The sequence below is a fragment of the Adiantum capillus-veneris genome, chromosome 9 (genome assembly GCF_014529385.1).
Source record: "Adiantum capillus-veneris isolate H3 chromosome 9, ASM1452938v2, whole genome shotgun sequence".
Taxonomy (NCBI): domain Eukaryota; kingdom Viridiplantae; phylum Streptophyta; class Polypodiopsida; order Polypodiales; family Pteridaceae; genus Adiantum; species Adiantum capillus-veneris.
This window is the reverse complement of record NC_140939.1, coordinates 21,563,826-21,583,870: the sequence shown is the minus strand read 5'-3', so window position 1 is coordinate 21,583,870 and position 20,045 is coordinate 21,563,826. Positions and strand designations below refer to the sequence as shown.

At 42.6% G+C, this 20,045-nt stretch overlaps 1 pseudogene; it reads left to right on the top strand.

Annotated features, from left to right (window-relative positions):
- The first annotated feature begins 12,202 nt into the window (after window positions 1-12,202).
- On the top strand, window positions 12,203-19,576 carry LOC147450207 (uncharacterized; annotated as a pseudogene).
- Window positions 19,577-20,045: the final 469 nt, after the last annotated feature.

The following is a 20,045-nucleotide window of genomic DNA, read 5'->3' as shown; positions in this document are numbered from 1 at the left end:
GTCGTAGTTCATTCCAGAAACCCTATTCACATTTTCAGATATCTTCGCACAGTTTTCCTCCATTGATAGCATCTCACTGTCACAATTGTCATCAAACGTGCCATATACTTCTTCAAACTATAACAATTAACACGGTATTTATGCTATGCACCACCCACACCTACTAGCTGATACATTCCATTGTCAAACTTATTTACAATAGTAAAAGAACCTTCCCAATTGATTTGAAACTTTTTCTAAAAGGTATTGTCCAACTGAGTGTTGTATCGCAACACAAGATCACCTTTTTTAATTCCCTTATTCTTCACACACTCATTAGTCTTTATCTGAGCTTTCTTTGACACTTCTTCAACTCAAAGCCAAAAATTTTCTCCAATTGCAAACACTGTAAATCCAACAATATTTTTTGACAAGTATCTCTTTGCTCTTCATCCCCCAATGACAACAATTTAAGTGCAAGAATCTCCACTTCAATTGGAAATAAAGCTTCATTGTGTTACTTTATACATGTGGTAGCGATGTGTGTGAACACACTAGGACCGCCGGGGCATTTTTTCCCTCTTTAGGAGGTTTTTTCCCCCGTGCATTGTATATACGCCCATCACTCTAGGGCTATCTATCTTTCCATTGCACACTAAGTAACACACTCTCTATTGTGTGCCTTGAGCTTCCTTCATCTTCTCCAAGCTGTGTGTGCTTCTCTGCAACCCTAATTCCAACAATTGTTATCATAGCAGGTTACGACGTCCCCGGCTTAGTCACGAGCAGCTCCAACACACGCCTTCTCATTTCCTTTGATTTCATTGAGATTTGGCGAGCGTTCGCAGGTCGACAAATTTTTTGGGTGGGCCGTTTCCAGCCCATTTCAGCCTCCGTTTCCCAATTTTACACAGCACCAACAATTCTCAACCAGGGTCGTCCCAAAATGAGAGGAGAATCTCTCAGGCCAGTTGGCATAACATGAAAGTTCACCATAACCTTCACGTTGGAGAGGGGGAATGGGGGACGACACCCGACACGACCAGAAATGCCTCTCTATAGCCTAGGGTCAACACAACACCCCAATCCACTCGAAAACACCTTCACAAACACGACCTGCACACAATCCGGCTCCACCTGGCACACTTACCAAGCGCACACGTGCTTTCCAAAACCACGAATGAGCTTTCCCACTTCGCCGCACTTTGCTTTACCTCCCTCTGCACACACACACACACTCTCTCTCTCTCTCTGGGCAAAAGGCCAGCGGTCCGGACACACACGCGCTCCGACGGCACCGCGGCTAACACCAGACGAGACGGGGAAGAGAAAAGGGGAGGGGGGAGCGACACGAGGCCAAAGACGAAGAGGGTTGCCCATTGATAGCTCCAAAACATCCTTACACAGCTCAAACGAGCTCTCTCTCACACTCTTGCCTACTCCTCTTGAGCGCACAGACCCCCAACAACAAAAAGAGTCCCCCCCATACAAAAAGTTTTGCTCCTTTACTGGGCCTATTTTTGAGTTTTTTAGGCATTTTTCATGGTAGGCCGACATGTGGCACTTCCCTTGGGAGGCTCAGCTGGACTTTGACTAGCTTGGTGTTCATCCCGAGGCTTCACACTTCACTTTACACACAAGCACCCTCTAGGGAGCAACGATGGCGCCGTCGTTGCCCCCCTAAGGGCTCACATTGCCTTCTAAAAGGTTTTGGACCAAATTTGTTTGTGGGAAACGCCCTCCCCATGGGCAGGATGCCATGTCATCACCTTCCTCGCGTGGGCGGAGCCGCCCAAAACCACCACCTACCGCCAGCGGCCGCCAGCGCAGCGCCTACGGCGCTTTCCGCCATAGCCCACACGGCACGGAGCTCGAAGAGCTCCTTGCTTCCCTTTGTGATACCTATGAGGCCTCACGACCCTGCCCAAATAGCCCGTGGTCTTTAGTTTCGGCACCGCATGTGGGACCTCCCAGTGCGCCACGTGGTGGCCCATAGGGTGATGGCCCTTCGGGCTCCCCAAATTCCTTCAAAGACATCCAATCGTGACAATAAAAAAATGCTTTTCCTGGCTTTCTTCCCCAGATTCCCTTTCACTGCTCCATTGTCCAATGAACGAGCCATAAAACCGTACCGGATTCTCACTAAGTTGGCTCTTGTGCCGTGCAAACCCCACTGCATTTCGGATTCTCTGAGCTAGCTATCTGAGGCCGCCAAAAACCGAGAAAAACATCTGCCAACCTTTCACTATCAAGTGATCCCAACTTCGTCTAGTTGTATCTGACTAACCGAGCGTGCAGTCAACTCGTGCTAGCTCCACATGGTAAATAATCCCACCGAGAACCTTGGTGAGACTCAAAAGACGCCAGATGGCACATTTTCCAATGCGGTCAAGTGGGCTTAGACCCGGCCCCCGGAAAATATTCAAATGGCCATAACTTGCTATCCAGAGCTTCGATTCACATCCGAGAAGACACGCATGCTCCACAACTCGAGCACTTCACGCATATGCACTCACATCATCTTCCGCCAAGCACTTGCACCGCCCAATCCGGTGAGGATCTGCAATGCACCCCATTTCAAACTGCCATATCTTTCACATACGGGCTCTGTGTGAAGAGGCGTCTGGACCTGCTCGAAAAACACACCAAGGGCCACACTCTGGCATGCAAAACCACCACTTCGGGCATATAGGGCCATCTCCCTGTTTGGACATCTGCAGCATGCCATCGGCCTAAAAAGCCGCATCAAGCATACATCTCCACTTCCACCTAGCTGCAGCCGCCCTTCACAACTGTATTATCACCTGAGCCTGCACCTGCTCGATCACATAGCCCCGCTTGGGCTTATTTCTACCATCGACAGCATTTGACTGTACCATCATTTCCCACCCCCTCGTTGAGCATTTATGCTCAACCAAAAGCATACCCATTGTAGACCAAAACGGCATAACCACACCAACACTGAGAAAACCTCAAACCACACCACAACCTCTATGTACAATATATACATAGCTCCTGCTGCTGCTGGCCTTCCTTTAGGCAGGTCGCCCAACCCCCTGCATTATGTGCTATTATCCTCCAGGATCAAACACCTGGCATTGGTCATTTTCATCTACAATCAACAACTCCCTATAGAACTGCTCCCAAACGCCAACCCAATAGTGCATATAAAATGCACCTAACATCTCCTCACTGCTCCATGCAGCTACTGGCATCCAAACATCCAAAAGAGCACCATCGTGCTCACCACTCTGTTTAACAGCCACACCAACGGACATACCAGCATCGATGGACAAACCAACATCGACGGACAAACCTGACCCTCCCACCCAACCATGTAAAGTGGAGGACTCCTCCACAGACTCCTGTAACTGGCTGCATGCCCACTGCACTACTGCACTGACAAGCATAGCCTTCAAGACCCAATGGCACATCTTGCTCAATGGCCTAGCCGCATCCATAGTCTGCTCTTCCTCTTCACCCATGGCCAAATGCACCTGTTCATCACCCAAAGGCCTCTCTACCGGCACCATCTCATTGCACTCCAAACCTGTGGTGGCCTCGACCATTGGCTCCTCAGGCTTATCCATACAAATAGAGCCACATGGCTCAACCAATGCCTCCTGCAGACCATCCTCTATAACCTGCTCACTTTCCACAACCATGGCAGCTTCCTCTTTGTCCAAGCTCCTCACCTGTCTCACGACCAAAGCCCACTGCACGGCCACTTTAACCAACATCACCATTACATGGTGCCACACAAGACTTTTATCTGCATACCATCATCCCCAAGCTTGGGCACTTCCACCTGCTCCTCAGCCATAGTGGCAACCATCACATCTTTATATACCAAACCAGGCAGCTCTACCTGTACCATCTCAAGCTCACTGGAGTGTGTCTCTTCGCCATAGGACGTGGACCCGTCCTCTTCACCTGTATCCCACAAAATCGAGCTCAAACTCTCATCACCATCACTGCCATTGGCCGAATCGGCAGCTACATCTTCACTCTTGAACTCCAGAAAGGCTTGACCACTGCCAACTTGGCCCTGCACACTTTTATCATCAAGCTCCAGACTCTTGGCATCTCGGCCACAATCTGCCACTTTCTCAAGCAAACCCTCCACAAGAACAGGCTCTACCATCTCCTCAAGCTGCACTTGGCACTTGGTTTTTGCTATCTTTTCCACACACAGGCTCTCCTCAACACATGGATCGCCCTCCTTGGCAAGCTCATCCACCATTGGCACTAGCATCCTGCAAACAAGCACTTCCACACAAGCAAAACTGGCCATCGGCCTTACCTCCACAGGCTGCACACTTCGTACCATTGGCACCATCCTTGACCTATCCAAAGAACATCCTGCTGCTGCCACAATCGGTGCATACTCTATCGGCTTAAGCAAGCCAAGCTCCACTTTTCTTCTCACCTTGCGGCTCTTTAACCTGGCAACTTGGACCGCTTCACCATAGCACCTAGGCTCGTCATCATCCACCTTTTCCCTAACCACAGGATGTAAACATGCAAGAAACTTTTCCATCTTGAAGCAATCCCCATTGACCACATTGTTGATAGCCACCAATTGCTTCCAACGAGCTTCGAACTCGGCCACAAAAACCTCAAAATTAGCACTCACATCTTGCCGCAAGCCTTTGATCTGTGCTTCCACTTCATCAATCGATAACACCTTACGAAACCGCATTAGAAACTGCTCTCTAAAACTCTGCCAAACTTGTTTGTCTCCCGCTCGCACACCATCAAACCATAGCTTCGCTTTTCCTCACAGCACCAAGGGCACCGTACGCACCTTGTCATCATCATCTGTCATCTGCAATGATAGCAGGAACAACTCAAAATCTACTAGCCAATCGTCTGCATCCTTGCTTCCACTAAAGATCGGGCCACTACTTTGCCACATCTTTACTTCAAATCACATCACCGAGGAGCTATCAGTGCTCTCCTCAATGGGGGCACCAGAAGATGGAGAGGGGGAATGGGGGACGACACCCGGCACGACCAGAAATGCCTCTCTATAGCCCAGGGTCAACACAACACCCTAATCCACTCAAAAACACCTTCACAAACATGACCTGCACACAATTCGGCTCCACCGGCACACTTACCAAGCGTACACGCGCTTTCCAAAACCACGAATGAGCTTTCGCACTTCGCCGAACTTTGCTCTACCTCCCTCTGCACACTCTCTCTCTCTCTCTCTCTCTCTCTCTCTCTCTCTCTCTCTCTCTCTCTCTCTCTCTCTCTCTCTCTCTCTCTCTCTCTCTCTCTCTCTCTCTCTGGGCAAAAGGCCAGCGGTCCGGACGCACACGCGCTCCTACGGCACCGCGGCTAACACCAGACGAGACGGGGAAGAGAAAAGGGGAAGGGGGGAGCGACACGATGCCAAAGACAAAGAGGGTTTCCCATTGATAGCTCCAAAACATCCTTACACAGCTCAAACGAGCTCTCTCTCACACTCTTGCCTGCTCCTCTTGAGCGCACACACCCCCAACAACAAAAAGAGCCCCCCCATACAAAACGTTTTGCTCCTTTACTGGGCCCGTTTTTGAGTTTTTTAGGCATTTTTCATGGTAGGCCGACATGTGGCACTTCCCTTGGGAGGCTCAACTGAACTTTGACTAGCTTGGTGTTCATCCCGAGGCTTCACACTTTTTTTTACACACAAGCACCCTCTAGGGAGCAACGATGGCGCCTTCGTTGCCCCCCTAAGGGCTCACATTGCCTTCAAAAAAGGTTTTGGACCAAATTTGTTTGTGGGAAACGCCCTCCCCATGGGCGGGATGCCACGTCATCACCTTCCTCGCGAGGGCGGAGCCGCCCAAAACCACCACCTATCGCCAGCGGCCGCCAACGCAGCGCCTACGGCACTTTCCGCCATAGCCCACACCGCACAGAGCTCCAAGAGCTCCTCGCTTCCCTTTGTGATACCTATGAGGCCTCACGGCCTTGCCCAAATAGCCCGCGGTCTTCAGTTTTGGCACCGCATGTGGGAACTCCCAGTGCACCACGTGGCAGCCCATAGGGTGATGGCCCTTTGGGCTCCCCAAATTCCTTCAAAGACATCCAATTGTGACAATAAAAAAATGCTTTTCGTGGCTTTCTTCCCGAGATTCCCTTTCACTGCTCCATTCTCCGATGACCGAGCCGTAAAACCACACCGGATTCTCACTGAGTTGGCTCTTGTGCCATGAAAACCCCACTACATTTCGGATTCTCTGAGCTAGCTATCTGAGGCCGCCAAAAACCGAGAAAAACATCTGCCAACCTTTCACTCTCAAATGATCCCAACTTCGTCTAGCTCTATCTGACTAACCGAGCATCCAATTGATGTGCAATCAACTCGTGCTAGCTACACATGGTAAATAATCCCACGGAGAACCTTGGCGAGACTCAAAAGATGCCAGATGGCGCATTCTCCAATGCGGTCAAGTGGGCTCAGACCTGGCCCCCGGAAAATCTTCAAATGGCCATAACTTGCTATCCAGAGCTCCGATTCACGATCCGAGAAGACAGGCATGCTCCACAACTCGGAACTTCACGCATATGCACTCACATCATCTTCCGCCAACCACTTGCACCCGCCCAATCCGGCGAGGATCTGCAATGCACCCCAATTCAAACTGCCATATCTTTCACATACGGGCTTTGTGTGACGAGCCGTTTGGACCTGCTCGAAAAACACACCAAGGGCCACACTCTGGCATGCAAAACCACCACTTTGGGCATCTGCCTGTTTGGCCATCTGCAGCATGCTGTCGGCCTAAAAAGTCGCATCTAGCATACATCTCCACTTCCACCTAGCTGGAGCCGCCCTTCACAACTGCATTATCACCTGAGCCTGCACCTGCTCGATCACATAGCCCCGCTTGGGCCCATTTCTACTATCGATAGCATTTGGCTGTACCAACGTTCAAGACTTCAACTTCCAAATTCGTAATATTAATCAACCCCAAACAATTTACTTTGGCATGGTTTGCTAGTAGCTTCTGCATGTAGTGAGACCCAATCTCTCTACATATGTGATCACACAAACTTGAGCACCTCCATCGATGTAGGCCTCTCCCATTGCCACACTTTTGTGCCAAATGTTCACCACATGAAAAATGTCGGCGGGTAACTCTCCTAAAGCTCGGGCCCATTTATCCCATAAACAAGTAAACTCCATGACAAAATTATCAACACTTTGATTAGCCTTCTGAGTGTATTTCAAAATCTCATGCCAAAATTCATCAGGTACTTCAATGCTCCTGTATTGTTCCAGAAAAAGCCTTCTTCACATGATTGTAGTCCAAAACCACCCTTGAAATTTGTACCTGTACCACCTCTTCATAATTTGTGACCAAACTTTTTCCTCATCCTATAAACTATATTGCAGGAACCACAATAATTTAGCTTGATCTAGTATATTCCACAATAAGAAATTAACTTATAGTTTCTCAATAAAAGCCCGTGCGTTCTCATTAGGGAATCCATGAAACTATGGAAACTCGTCTGCCATGTTCAACTGCCACAAAAACACTTACATGTGAAGTCGTAAGTTCAAGGGATGTCGATGGATCACTCTAGTACCTAATCCACCTCACACTGGGTAACCAGACCCCCAGTGCTTGTCTTCACAAAACCTCACGACCCTCCAAAGGATGCAATCCAATTAAATGACTTCCTCAAATGACGTCCACAATTTGCACATACATAGGTGGTTGTCCATAACAACCCACATCCCTCTTACATTCTCTACCTGAAGAATATACATATTTCTCAAGAATCAGAGCACATGAACATGTCTCCTCAATGGGGGCACCAAAATGATGCTAGCATGCTAACAACAAGGAAATTGAGAGCCTATATAGCCTTGCATGAGTCACATCGTCTAAAAGAAGAGCTCCAAAACCACCTGTGATGATAAGCACCTGTAAAGATTTATGAAGAACCCTTCGAGAAAGAAGCACACTTGAAATTAGGAGAAACCAAGGAAATAAAGATGTAGCTCATCTAGAGTAGATGTCCATAGAGCATCCGTATGCTAAAAACAGATAAAATATGAGAGAGATATGCCCATTCGAAGTTGGGGGTGTACTATCTTATGCTAAAAAATGAGCTCTCTAGAAACTTTGCAGGTGTTGTAGCAATTAAAAAGGGGCTAGTGGATGTGAATTTGAGAATTTTCTCTCGGTACAAGGGAAAATTTGGCAAAAAAATTTCATGAAGTTATTGAAAATTTTTGTAAACTCTTACATTGTTTGTACATATAAGGTAGAGGGGTCATGATAATACTCTAGAGACCATAAGTATGGGTCTATCTTAGCATTTCAATCTCCATAGATAGGGGGATGGGTTGCCACGTAAGGATTGTATTTAAGGGCGGTTTTCCTAGTAAAATGCATGCAAGTGGCATCCCCTCCCCAATATTAATGAATCCCATGAGGTGCCCCATCCTACTCACTTATCTGAGTATTGACATGAGTATATTAGTGATAGAAGGCTATGCCATGGACATCTGTCACACGGTGATCCGCTAAAATTTGCACCATTGCCTGGGAATGACCCCTAGGTGGTGAGCGATCGAGTGCATATTTAGAGTTTTTGTTATCCCAAAGATTCATCCTCCATTTTTACACATTAGCAGCAAAGCAGCTAGATGTGGTTTTAGTGCTTGATAGAGTCTAGACAAAACAAAACTGAAAGTTTTAGCAAATTTTGTGGTAGAACATGGATCGTGATCCATGCCCCCAGAGACGTATTAGTGTAGAACTAAGACTAGCTGAGAAACACTGACTTTAATCAATTGAATCCAAAGTTTGGGAGCTAATGTGACCAAGAAATCAAAAGAGGAAAATTATGGAAACACCCTCAAAGTTAGTCCACCTTACCAAAATCTGGGGGTTTCCAAAATTTTCTTATCCAAATCCAAAAAGATTTTGGGAATAGGCTACAAATAGCAAAGCCTACCAGGTGACCAAATTTCATGACCATAAGATATGGAACATTGATCTCGATCTAGGTTCTCCATCTAAGAATTTGGATAGAGACCTATGCAGTTTGTAGCAGAGACCTCTAGAAACATACTTCCCAAAACAAAATTGCAATAAAGAAGCCAAAAGAAGACCAAAAAGTCCAAAAACAATTCATGGTGAAAAATTGCAAAGTCGGACTTAGGGTTTGACTTTCAGCTGGCCTTCACTAGTCCACCAACTCACACAAAAAGCATATATAGGCAAGCTGTGAGAAACGTTTTATCACATTTAGCCACTGAAGTGTATGGATCGTGATCCATGTTTCCTTATTGCAGATTGAACGTAGAGTGATACTCTGAGTTCCCTGCCCCCGTTCGAGGAGCGAAGTACCTTTGAAAGGTCTCCAATCTTGAGAAGAAAATACCAACGGACATTGCCTTAGTTACTACATAGCCACAAGCATGAATCGATAGTGAAGGAATGGTCTTGTCTTGCTATGGCAGAGTGTGACCAACATAACCCTATCTAAAACCTATTTATAATCAATGCTACCTAAGAGTATAAACTTAGAGTGACCGACCTTTTTGCTTTTTTCCCCACATTTTGAAATCATAGCCGCCAAGGCCCATCTCTTTTAAGGTTAATGAATAACTACAAAGAAAAAAAAACTCCTAGTGTTGAAAAGTTACCCAACTCATCGGGTCAACCGGTCCATATAATGATATCATCAAGGTATCATTCTTCCACTTTTCACACCGCGCTCACCCAAATTTTGTTACCTAATTACTATCACATTGTTTAAACATACATGTTTCTTTACCTTATTTATAGTACTTGTTCATTAAAACAATCCTTAAAATAGTATTATAAACAATAGTCAAAAAAGAAGTAGTCCATTTTGTTAACCAACAACTTTGGATTAGGTTCACTTAACAATCTCTACTTGCGCCATTAGGTTCAATTTGTATATACATTATTCATAAAAAACCTTGTCATCCTAAGCGTCCCATATTTCTTGACAAGTACTTGCTCTGCGAACTTGGGCGTACTCCCACCACAGCAACAATGGTGCTAACCGAGATGTCATTCTCACACCATGGAAAAACATAACTGAAATATCCAATTGGACCATCATGGGTGTACTCCCACCGCAGTATCGGTTGTTCCATCCTAAGTATCACCTCATGCCTCAGCAACTGGCACCTTTAATAAGGAGAGAGTCTTGAGAGAAACTATACCAAAAGGTATTGGACACACATTCTCTCCTATGACAGACAGTTTAACCAGACATTCTTTCCTACTTGTCATACATATGCCGAGTTTCTTGGGGTTAAGCCTCTTGGTTTCGGTCCGTGTTTTTCTTTCCTAAGGTGATTAATATATCTTTAAGGTCTCGTATATGGAATGATGCATAACTTGAAATTACATTAATAACATGTACCATAGTTGCGAGTGGTCTGATTAGTGGAGACATAGCATGTTCGGTAGAAGTTCCCACCTTACTTGTACAAGCTTCATGATCATAGCGCCTTGGGTTCAAGCACGGTTTGGAGCCATTTTTTTGTACTACATTTAGGTTATACACTTCGAACTTTGAATTGGTTAGTTTCTCTAGTAATTTCCTTGAGAACTAAGGCCATTTTACATAAAAGTAACCTTGTTATTTTTCTTGAATATTACTTTAATAAAATTTTTCCAAAGAGAGACTGTAATTTGAACCCTCGCCAATTCAGATTTGCACTTAGTATTTCTACGCTACACCTAATTCCTATATATCAAAATTTTCCTAATCTTAATTAATAAAAAATTAAGTGTGTAAACTGGGAAATTGAAAGTTTAGAAATGAATTACTCTTATGCATGACATTTCAAATTCAATTCTAAGTTCAATTTCTATACTTCTATAATTAGAGAGTAGGTAAGGATGTTATATTCCCTTTCAATAAAGATGTCATGTACACCATGCTTGTTAGTTTCTTAATTATAGATGAGGCTAACAAGAGGAGATTATGCGGTAAGTGTATGAGTTGGTTGAGAAAGGCATGGTTATGCCTAACTCATCTGCATTTTATTCACCAGTATTATTAGTGCAAAATAAAGATGCCACATACCCCATACCGTATGTATGTCGACTATAGAGTACTAAAAATAGGATCACTATCAAGAATAGGTTTCCTGTTCCACGGGTAGAAGACCTATTTGATAAGCTACAGGGGTCGACCTACTTCAATAGAATTGACCTAAAAAGTGTCTACCATCAAATAAGGATAGTTGATCAAGACATTGGAAAGACCGCATTTCGCACTACATTTGGTCTTTACGAGTACATTGTCATGTCTTTTGGCTTATTTTCGGTTAATTCCATGAAAAATTGATACCTTGCGATCTTTATGAGCTATTTTGAATGTGTGTTTTTGGCTTGATTTCAAGCGCAATTGAGCTTTTGTTTGCCAACTTTTGAGTGTCTTACTATTTTTGAGGACTAGGTTGATGATTTTGTCGGATTTGGCATTTTCTATAAAATCTGCTATTTTTGGTATGCTTTTGCATGTCGTAAGTGTTTGATTGTGAATGCCGATGATTTTTTGAAATTCCTAAATTTTTTTGGGACTTTTTTGGACTTTTTTGGAAAATTCTAGGATTTTCTGGAGTTTTGGTTAGTTTTCGGCCTATTTTTGGCATTTTTGTATGTTTGGAAATAAAAAATTAATAAAAATTCGGGTTTGAGTTCGATGTCCATTCCTTTTGGTGCATAAAATTCTCCACGGCGGATAGATCTTTACAATCCGCTGGGATAATTTCCGCCGACATTAAATTTATTTTCTTCTTCCCTCTCCCTGTGAACCCACCCCACACCCTCACCCTCTCTCTAACTTCCTCTCTCCTCCCCACCCCTTCCCTAGTCCGATTATTAACATTCTCTTACTTCTCCTTCTCACTCTCTCTCTAACTTCCTCTCTCCTCCCCACCCCTTTCCCGGTCCGATTATTAACATTCTCTTACTTCTCCTTCTCACTCTCTCTCTAACTCCCACTACAAAAGTGCGATTATTAACACCTTTCTCTCTTCTCTCTCTAACTCCCACTTTTCTCGCCAAGGTCGTACCCACAAACTCTCTCTCTCTCTCTCTCTCTCTCTCTCTCTCTCTCTCTCTCTCTCTCTCTCTCTCTCTCTCTCTCTCTCTCTCTCTCTCTCTCTCTCCTGCGTTATCTTCCTTGTCCTATTCTCTCCTTCTGCCGCCGCTGACAAACCATGCACGTGCGGCCTACCTCCCCGCTGCCAAAGTTTACATACCCACACCTGGTCGACTCCTTTTGCTCGTGCCTGCCATGCTGGCCCATCGTCCTGCCCTGCGGGCCCACTGACCCGTTGAGTGTGCGGTGTGCTCGATCTCTCTCCCTCACGGATTTCGCTGCGCAACAGTGCGTGCACCCAGCGCGCGCCAAGACCCCGCCAGCTGCTGTCAGCCTCGAAATCCCCACCATGCGAGCGCCTTCACGCCCGCCATCACTGCTGCTGCAAATCCTAGAAGTAAACCCGCCACGCGACCCGCCAGGTAAGTCTAGGTAACAAAAGCTTTATATTTATTTTATTTTTTGTTTTTATTCAATTTAGTTTATTCAAAAATAAAAAACATAAAAAGAATAAAAACTCATAAAAACAATTTAAAACCCAAAAAATTCAATAAAAATTTAAAAAGGGTATTAAAAAATCACAATTTTTTTATAAAAAAATAAAAAAAGAGTTTAGGAATTACCAAAAAAAAAGAAAAACATAAAAAATGCACAAAATAGAAAAAACCTCATTAAAAAAAAAGAGTTTTAAAAATTTTCAAAAAATAGAAAAACATAGAAAATTCACATAAAAATAAAAAACTCATAGAAAATCATTAAAAAATAAAAAATTGACATAGATAAATCTCTAAAAATTGTAGAAAACTCATAAAAATTCAAAAATTGATAAAAAAAATCCCAATAAATAAATTTTTTTATAAAACCTTCAAAAAAATAGAAAATTATCGAAAAAATTCATTTAACATCAAAAATTTCCCAAAAAATCATAAAAATACTAAAAAAATTAGACAATTTAAAATTTCACAAAAAAGTTAATAAAAATAAAAAGAAAGTCGTCAAAAGTGCCAGAAAAAGTAAAAAAAAGCAAAACCAAGAAAATTACACCACGCAAAGCAAATCAAATCAACTGAAAAAAGCGAGAAAAAAGACCAACTCGAAGTAGTGGAGCGTTAGTCAAATTTCAAAAAAATTGCATGGTAAAAATTGGCTAGTGCAAGCAATTGTATTGCAAATTAGCTTTAAGTTGGACGAACATGGGCCACTCACAGATGATTGCAGATTAGGCTAGTACGAGAAGGAAAGATTTTGCTAATCGATACCAAAATCTGCTAGGAGACAATTTTACAAAACAAGTCCACATGGACTCAAATCAAGCAGAGAGTTTAAGTCAAGCAGAGCAAGCTAGTAGCAGTGGAAACACATGCACAACTGCAACAGAGAAGCTTATACAACTATATGGCTACAATGGAGATAAATTTTTGTACACAGATTCAAAAGGTCATAGGTATCTTATGAGCTAGATTTAGAGAACTCCCAGATGTTCATAGACTTCAGTGGAGCCAGGTATTGGAAGCTCAAAGATCAAGTGCAAAGTCAACCCAAGTGTTCATCCAAAAATTTGCACAAGCTAGCAAAACATACAGTTGGTGCATATGCAATCCGGGTCATTGTACATGGATTACAGTGGTTAGATCTATAGCCAAGAACCAAAAATGACAGATCCAACAAATCAACCAATTGAAGCCAATCTAATTGGAGAACCGAGCCAAAGACGGTATAAAGGTCTAGATGGAGCAATCTACAACTTGATGCTTAGTGTTTTAAAAGAAAATGCCGACAACTTGGCAAGCACAAAAACAAAATCTCCTCACTAAGAGATTAACATGACAGAGCCGAGTGAAATACCACCAGTCATGGCGTATTGCTCAGATTGTGGACGAAAAGGTGGACATTTTTTTGAAGATTGTCCAAGAAATCCTGACAATAAGGACACATCAACTGCCAAGCAAGGCACATAGCAAATTGGAAATGCGAATCTCGATGTAAGTGCATTTAACTCATCACTTTTGATGCAATCGGATGATTCTGCATTACCGTTAGAAGCACCAGTAAAAGCACTGCAAGTTCAAAATCAGCATATAGATGTGTCTTCACCTGAAAAGATTAAAATTGATTCTTTGAACAACAAATTCCTACATAAATTTAGTCAAGGTGTCCAGATATCACCGAATGTTGAAAAGAATGTTAGGTTTGCAAATGATTTTGCATCCATTGCCACAAGTATGAAATCATTCACGAGTCTAAGGAACACATCAAACAGAATGATGTTAGCTTTGTATGGTACACATAGTTCATATGCACACTATGTAGACCAAAAAGGGAAACTGTACAAAAAAGATCAACCAGTGTTTGAACGGCCCACATACCAGCTCATAGAAGTACGTCCAGTGATAGATCAGAAAGGATGATTCATTTCAGAAGAAAGAATCTATTATAGCCAATCCTCTCTAGAGCTGAAGGATGTTACTCGAGTGAACCCAGAAATCTGTTTAGAACCAAACTCTTCTCCATCAAAAATCAAGCTTCGATGTTGTAACGCAACGAGCATATACTTTGACCAAAACAGTCGTAGATATAGATGAGAGTCTAGCATCTATGATGCCTTGGGTGCTAAAACCATAGAAGCTCATATCATAGGAGACCCATGGGATAGATAATATCAAGACAAAGATAATGCTATTTATAGCTTGACTTGGGAAATAATTTGTCATGTTTCAAGGTGATACATAGGAAACTATGTAGAAGGTTTACAGATGCCAAACATCAATAATGCTACCCAAAGTGTACCTTCACAGTCCCAAAGGCTGAGACTAAACCAGAGCCAAACAATTTTTAACTCTTACAATGAAGCACGCTATAGTGATCATTCTAGAAAGGGGGGAGCTGTAAATCCATCAAGCTTAGCTTACGTACCAAGAAATGCTACACCAGTTAGAAGCCCTATAGCCTTTAACCGACAGACCCCTTCAAGGTAGAAACAATTGAAAGATCATATGGTTGTTGGAAGTTTCCAATTGACCCAGATTCCATCAGAGTCTATAGCTAAATGTCTCTATGAAGATCATCAAGGACAGAAGTTTCAGCTGATCTCCACAAATCAAAGTCAAAAATTGACAAATCCAATAGTGTTCAAACAATAGTGTGTGACCAAGCTCATAGATGCATATTAAGATGCACATAGTAACGAATATCAGCAAGATCAGGATCTTGTACAAACCCCTATGGATGGTACGATTGAATTCAAAGACTATCTGAAGATGATGCAAAGCCTCAAGCTGCCAGAACAGGTCACAGAAAGTTCAAAATCAATGGGAGCTAAAGTCCAGAAAGATACACAAATGTGACCACCAAAATCTCCTCCAAAGAGACATAATTTTCCGAAAAGTACAATAAATCTATTAGGATCAAGAGTTACTTAGATGCAGGTGGACAATGCTCAACAATTGCAAAAAAGTGCAATGTTACAATCAATGGAGTCAACATCAATTGAAACAGGTGATCAAATCAAAGAAAATGTAGATAAAACTTAACCAAAGGATACTGCCAAAACAAAAACAGTCAATATAGAAAGAAATCTTGAGAAGATCAAGTGCAACATTGTTGGTGAAAATGAAGAAAAGCTGTCAAGAGAAGTAAAGCTAGATTTTCAGCTAGACAAGAACTTCATGTCCTTTTGCACTTGGAAAAAATGTGGCCAACCACAGTTGGAAGATGCTCCTGAATTTGTGAGCATATCAAGAGACAAATGAGCACAATGCTGGGGAATGATCTCCACCACCATTGAAGTAAGTTCAAAGATCATCATAGCTCAATTTCATGTGGTAACAACAAAGGATATGCTAGACGACATCAGAATGGGAATGCCAATGGCCCAAAAAATGTTAGAGATACAGAATGCAAACATGACAGAGTCATCACAGACAACAAAGAATGAAGACCAAGACTGATCACCATGGACGACAACACAAATTGCTCAAGCACAATTAGAATGGAGACTTATATCAAAGCAGATCTTATTGAAGATGATTCATCTCCATCGAGCAAAACTTTAGAAGAGATTAAAGCAAATCAGGCACAAAAATTCAAAAGAGCTTAAAGCAAATCAGGCAATAGCAAGTGCATATCAAATAGAACAAAAAGCAACCATGGAAGCTATTAAGCAAAGAATTCCACCAAAGCCAGAAGTTAAGAAGAATGGGGTTGCAGACAACCAAGGAGCAATAAGAAGTCCAAAGCTCAATCACTCATTATTTCCAGTTGAATCAGCTGATGAAAGTCAGATTGCAAAACAAAGTCTCAAGCCACCCTCCATACAGACACAGTTAGATCAAGACAAGACCATGGAAAAAGCAGAACAGAAATCTTCAATAGAACCTCCACTAAGAATAGCTGTAATTCTCAGTAGTACAAAAGGAGCAAGTGTCAGATGCAATGCTCTACTAGATAAAGAAACAAAGTGCAATATGATTGTAGAAACATTTAGAGAATTCTACAGATTACTTAGGGCAAGCCAGGTAACAGAGAAATAATGGGTAAGGCTACAAGTCAAACATAAATGGTTGCTACCCTTAGCATCCAACAACATGAAGAGCAGGTAAAGTTTCAGGTTAAGCCTTCAAAGGAAATGCTTGCAGATGTCATCCTTGGACATCAGTGGCTAGACCAACACAAGGCCAGGCCTACAAAGAAGATACAATGTTAATGCTCTCTTTTCCAAGAGGTAGCCAACAACATGTATAGGTACCGTTAATGCTAGATTTAGAGCTACAGAAGTCACAAGAATTGAAGACAAATATTGCAGACAAAGGTAAAGCTAAAATGGACCCTCCACCGATTAGCAAAGAAGGTGTGACAGAATATGCCTCTACATCAAAGAGCCCTCATGAATTAGCTTCTTCAAGAAAGTTAGGCTTTCAAAACTTCAAGTCAATTTGCTGACCCAACTAAACCCTCTAAGGAGACACCCAGAAAAGTAAATATATATTAGCCAAAGTACTCAAGAAAGAAAAATATAGCAAGGCAAGTGTTTGTTCCGAGCAATTTAGTCAAAGTCGATGATCCACTTTGGATTAAGGACGAAAAATCAACATAGAAAGACAAACTCATGGGATGGATAGCATCACAATGGAGCTTAAAAGAACAGGAGTACTATAGAGGTAAAAAAGAGCTATGGGTACCAAAACTGCAGGTTAGAGCATATAAAGTGAAGTCAGGACCCTCCCAAGAAAGAAGACCCAGAAGGTATCAACCTCGACAATATCCTATGATACCTAAGAAGCAGGTATACAACAAAACAACATTGAAAGATGCTAAAGTCTACCATAACTCTCAAGAGAATACAGAACAGAGATGGATCTCAAAGAATATTCCTCTTAGACAAGGATTCTACACAGGTTATACAAAGATTTGGCTACAAGTCAACCACAAGCCAACTGCAACTACACCAGACCTGCATGAAGATCTCAAGAACTCAACAAGACCTAGAGTGAAGCAAAGTCAACAAAGAAGATACAAAGGTCATCAAGAGATTTGGATTCCTAAGTCTTCCAATGCTCCTACCAAATGCCGATAGTAAACAGAGGTCTACAACAACATCAAAGACTCCTATCAACAAGCCTAATTGGAGAATCAAACAGATAATGGAGTCTTCATAGTCAACAACAACTCTTGGCTATGGAATGCAAATCCAACCAAGAGTCAAGTATGCTCATCTCCTCTACCATGCTAATTACTAAGCTAAGCTGAGCTATTAAAATTATTTTATGTGAGGAGAATACTTCTTTCTCGTAAGATACATCTTCTTCCTCTCAATCTTTCCTCATTCCTTGCTAGCTCTCACCATTTTGAAGGCGTGTGAGATCACACAATGACTTTTGTAAGACTTGATGATGTGGTAGCTTAGTATGGACCCTCGCATTTTGCGTTGATCTTCTAAGCAAGCTTTCCCTCAACTCTCAACAACCCAATTCTTCTAGCCCCTTAACTAAGCTATATTTGCACCATGGCCATGCCTACCATAGCCAAGTGTGAGTGCCACGTGTTGGATGTTTACACCACACCGCCATGTTGCTTTTGACACCCTTAACTAAGCTATATTTGCACCACGACCATGCCTGCCATACCCAGGTGTGAGTGCCACGTGTTGGCTCTTTACACCACACCGCCAATATTATTGGTGGGAGGCTGCAACGCAAGAAGGGACCATAGCTATTCTCCATAGCCACTACAAGAAGAACCTACTTTCATTTTTTTGCAAAGGACTGCTCCTTGTCCAACCTCCGCTTCCATGTTGTTCAGACTATAGCTGATTGCTGCTCACCATGCTGGCCATGTCAGAAGGCTTACTCATAGCACACACCTTAACTGAATCTCAAGTTGACCTTGATTCCCACTAACAACCTTTGAGACTTCCTCTACAATACTCAAGGATGGGAAAACCTTCAAGACCTTTAATGCACAAGACCTTCATAAGTGCTCAATTTAATTTGGAACGTGACATTGAAAGTGTAAGATACAAAGAAATAATTAGACGTTAAATGAATTGTGGAGAGGAGAAGGAGAGAGAGAGAGAGAGAGAGAGAGAGAGAGAGAGAGAGAGAGAGAGAGAGAGAGAGAGAGAGAGAGAGAGAGAGAGAGAGAGAGAGATGGAAATAACAAGTACAATGTGGGCTTGAGACACATAAATCACATTAAGCAAGGTAATACAGATATGGAGGTCAAGAGAAATTTTATTCAGACTCATTGCACTCATTTTGAGAGGCACTTGGAAATTCTTTGCTTTCTATAACATCATTGGGGAGCACAAGCTATATCTACATCTGCTCGAACTCATTGTACATGAACTTTGCAAGAAGGGGAACATATTGAAAAGAGTTTCCCATGTAGAGGCAATGGCCCTAGCATTATCTAAAGGGGAATAAAGGTGCCCCCAGTCTATCAAAGTTTATTCAAATTGTAAAGGGAATGCAACAGAGGTCAAGAAGGTCAAAATCAGCACCCATGGTTCAACTTTTGGAGGTTCCACTGAGAGCTACCAATAAAAGGAAGCATAATACAACACCAATAAAGGGAAGCCTAAAACAACAAGTAATGAAGGTGTTGGGAAGCCTAGGCATATGGTGACGAGACACAAGTCTGATGAGGAGCCGACAGTAGCCAAGGGTAGTCATGTAAAGCATGTGAACATAGTGACGACTACTAATGAAGGAATTAATTTAGGACTTAAATAAGGCAATCAAGAGCAAACAGAGTAAAGGGAGGGTGCAAGGCAAGAAAGGTGGTGTTTTGCAAGATGATCCATTGGAATTCCCGAAAGAGGAAGTTCATGTTGATAATGATGATAAAGGGAACCTTGGTGAAGTTACTACAAATGCCAATTTTGGTGCTTACATAAGAGAAGAAGGGGAACATATTGAAGAGAGCTTCCCATGAAGAGGCAATGGTAGCAACTGATGAGGGAAGTCAACAGCTTGTAGAATGTGTACCTCAATAAGAAATAGCTAGCTCACCTAAACAATGATGGAGTCACCATTTGTTGGGAAGGAGATGGGGAGAACGGTTGCTTCCAATTTTCAATCTTGCTTGCACACTTTCTTGTCAACCTCTCACCATCTCTCCCAATTTCCAAGTACACACACACCTAGACTAAGGCATCACACACACACTAGCCTGATAATGAAAGAGTGTAAGAGAGTAAGAGAGGAAAAGAGAAGATGTAGACTTGATTAGAGAGTACACAACATAACAAATCATAACATAAGAGAGGAGTAAGGAAAAATTGAGAGCATCTACACAAGAAAGTGCCAAAGATTGTACCCCAAACTCCACTTACACCTCTTGTGGAGTTTGGTATTTAATATTTGATATTACTTGTTGGTGCCAAAAATTGAAGGCCCCTTTTTTTACACTTAGTGCACTTTAGTTATAAGTGGAACCTATCACATATTGCATGACCCTCTTAG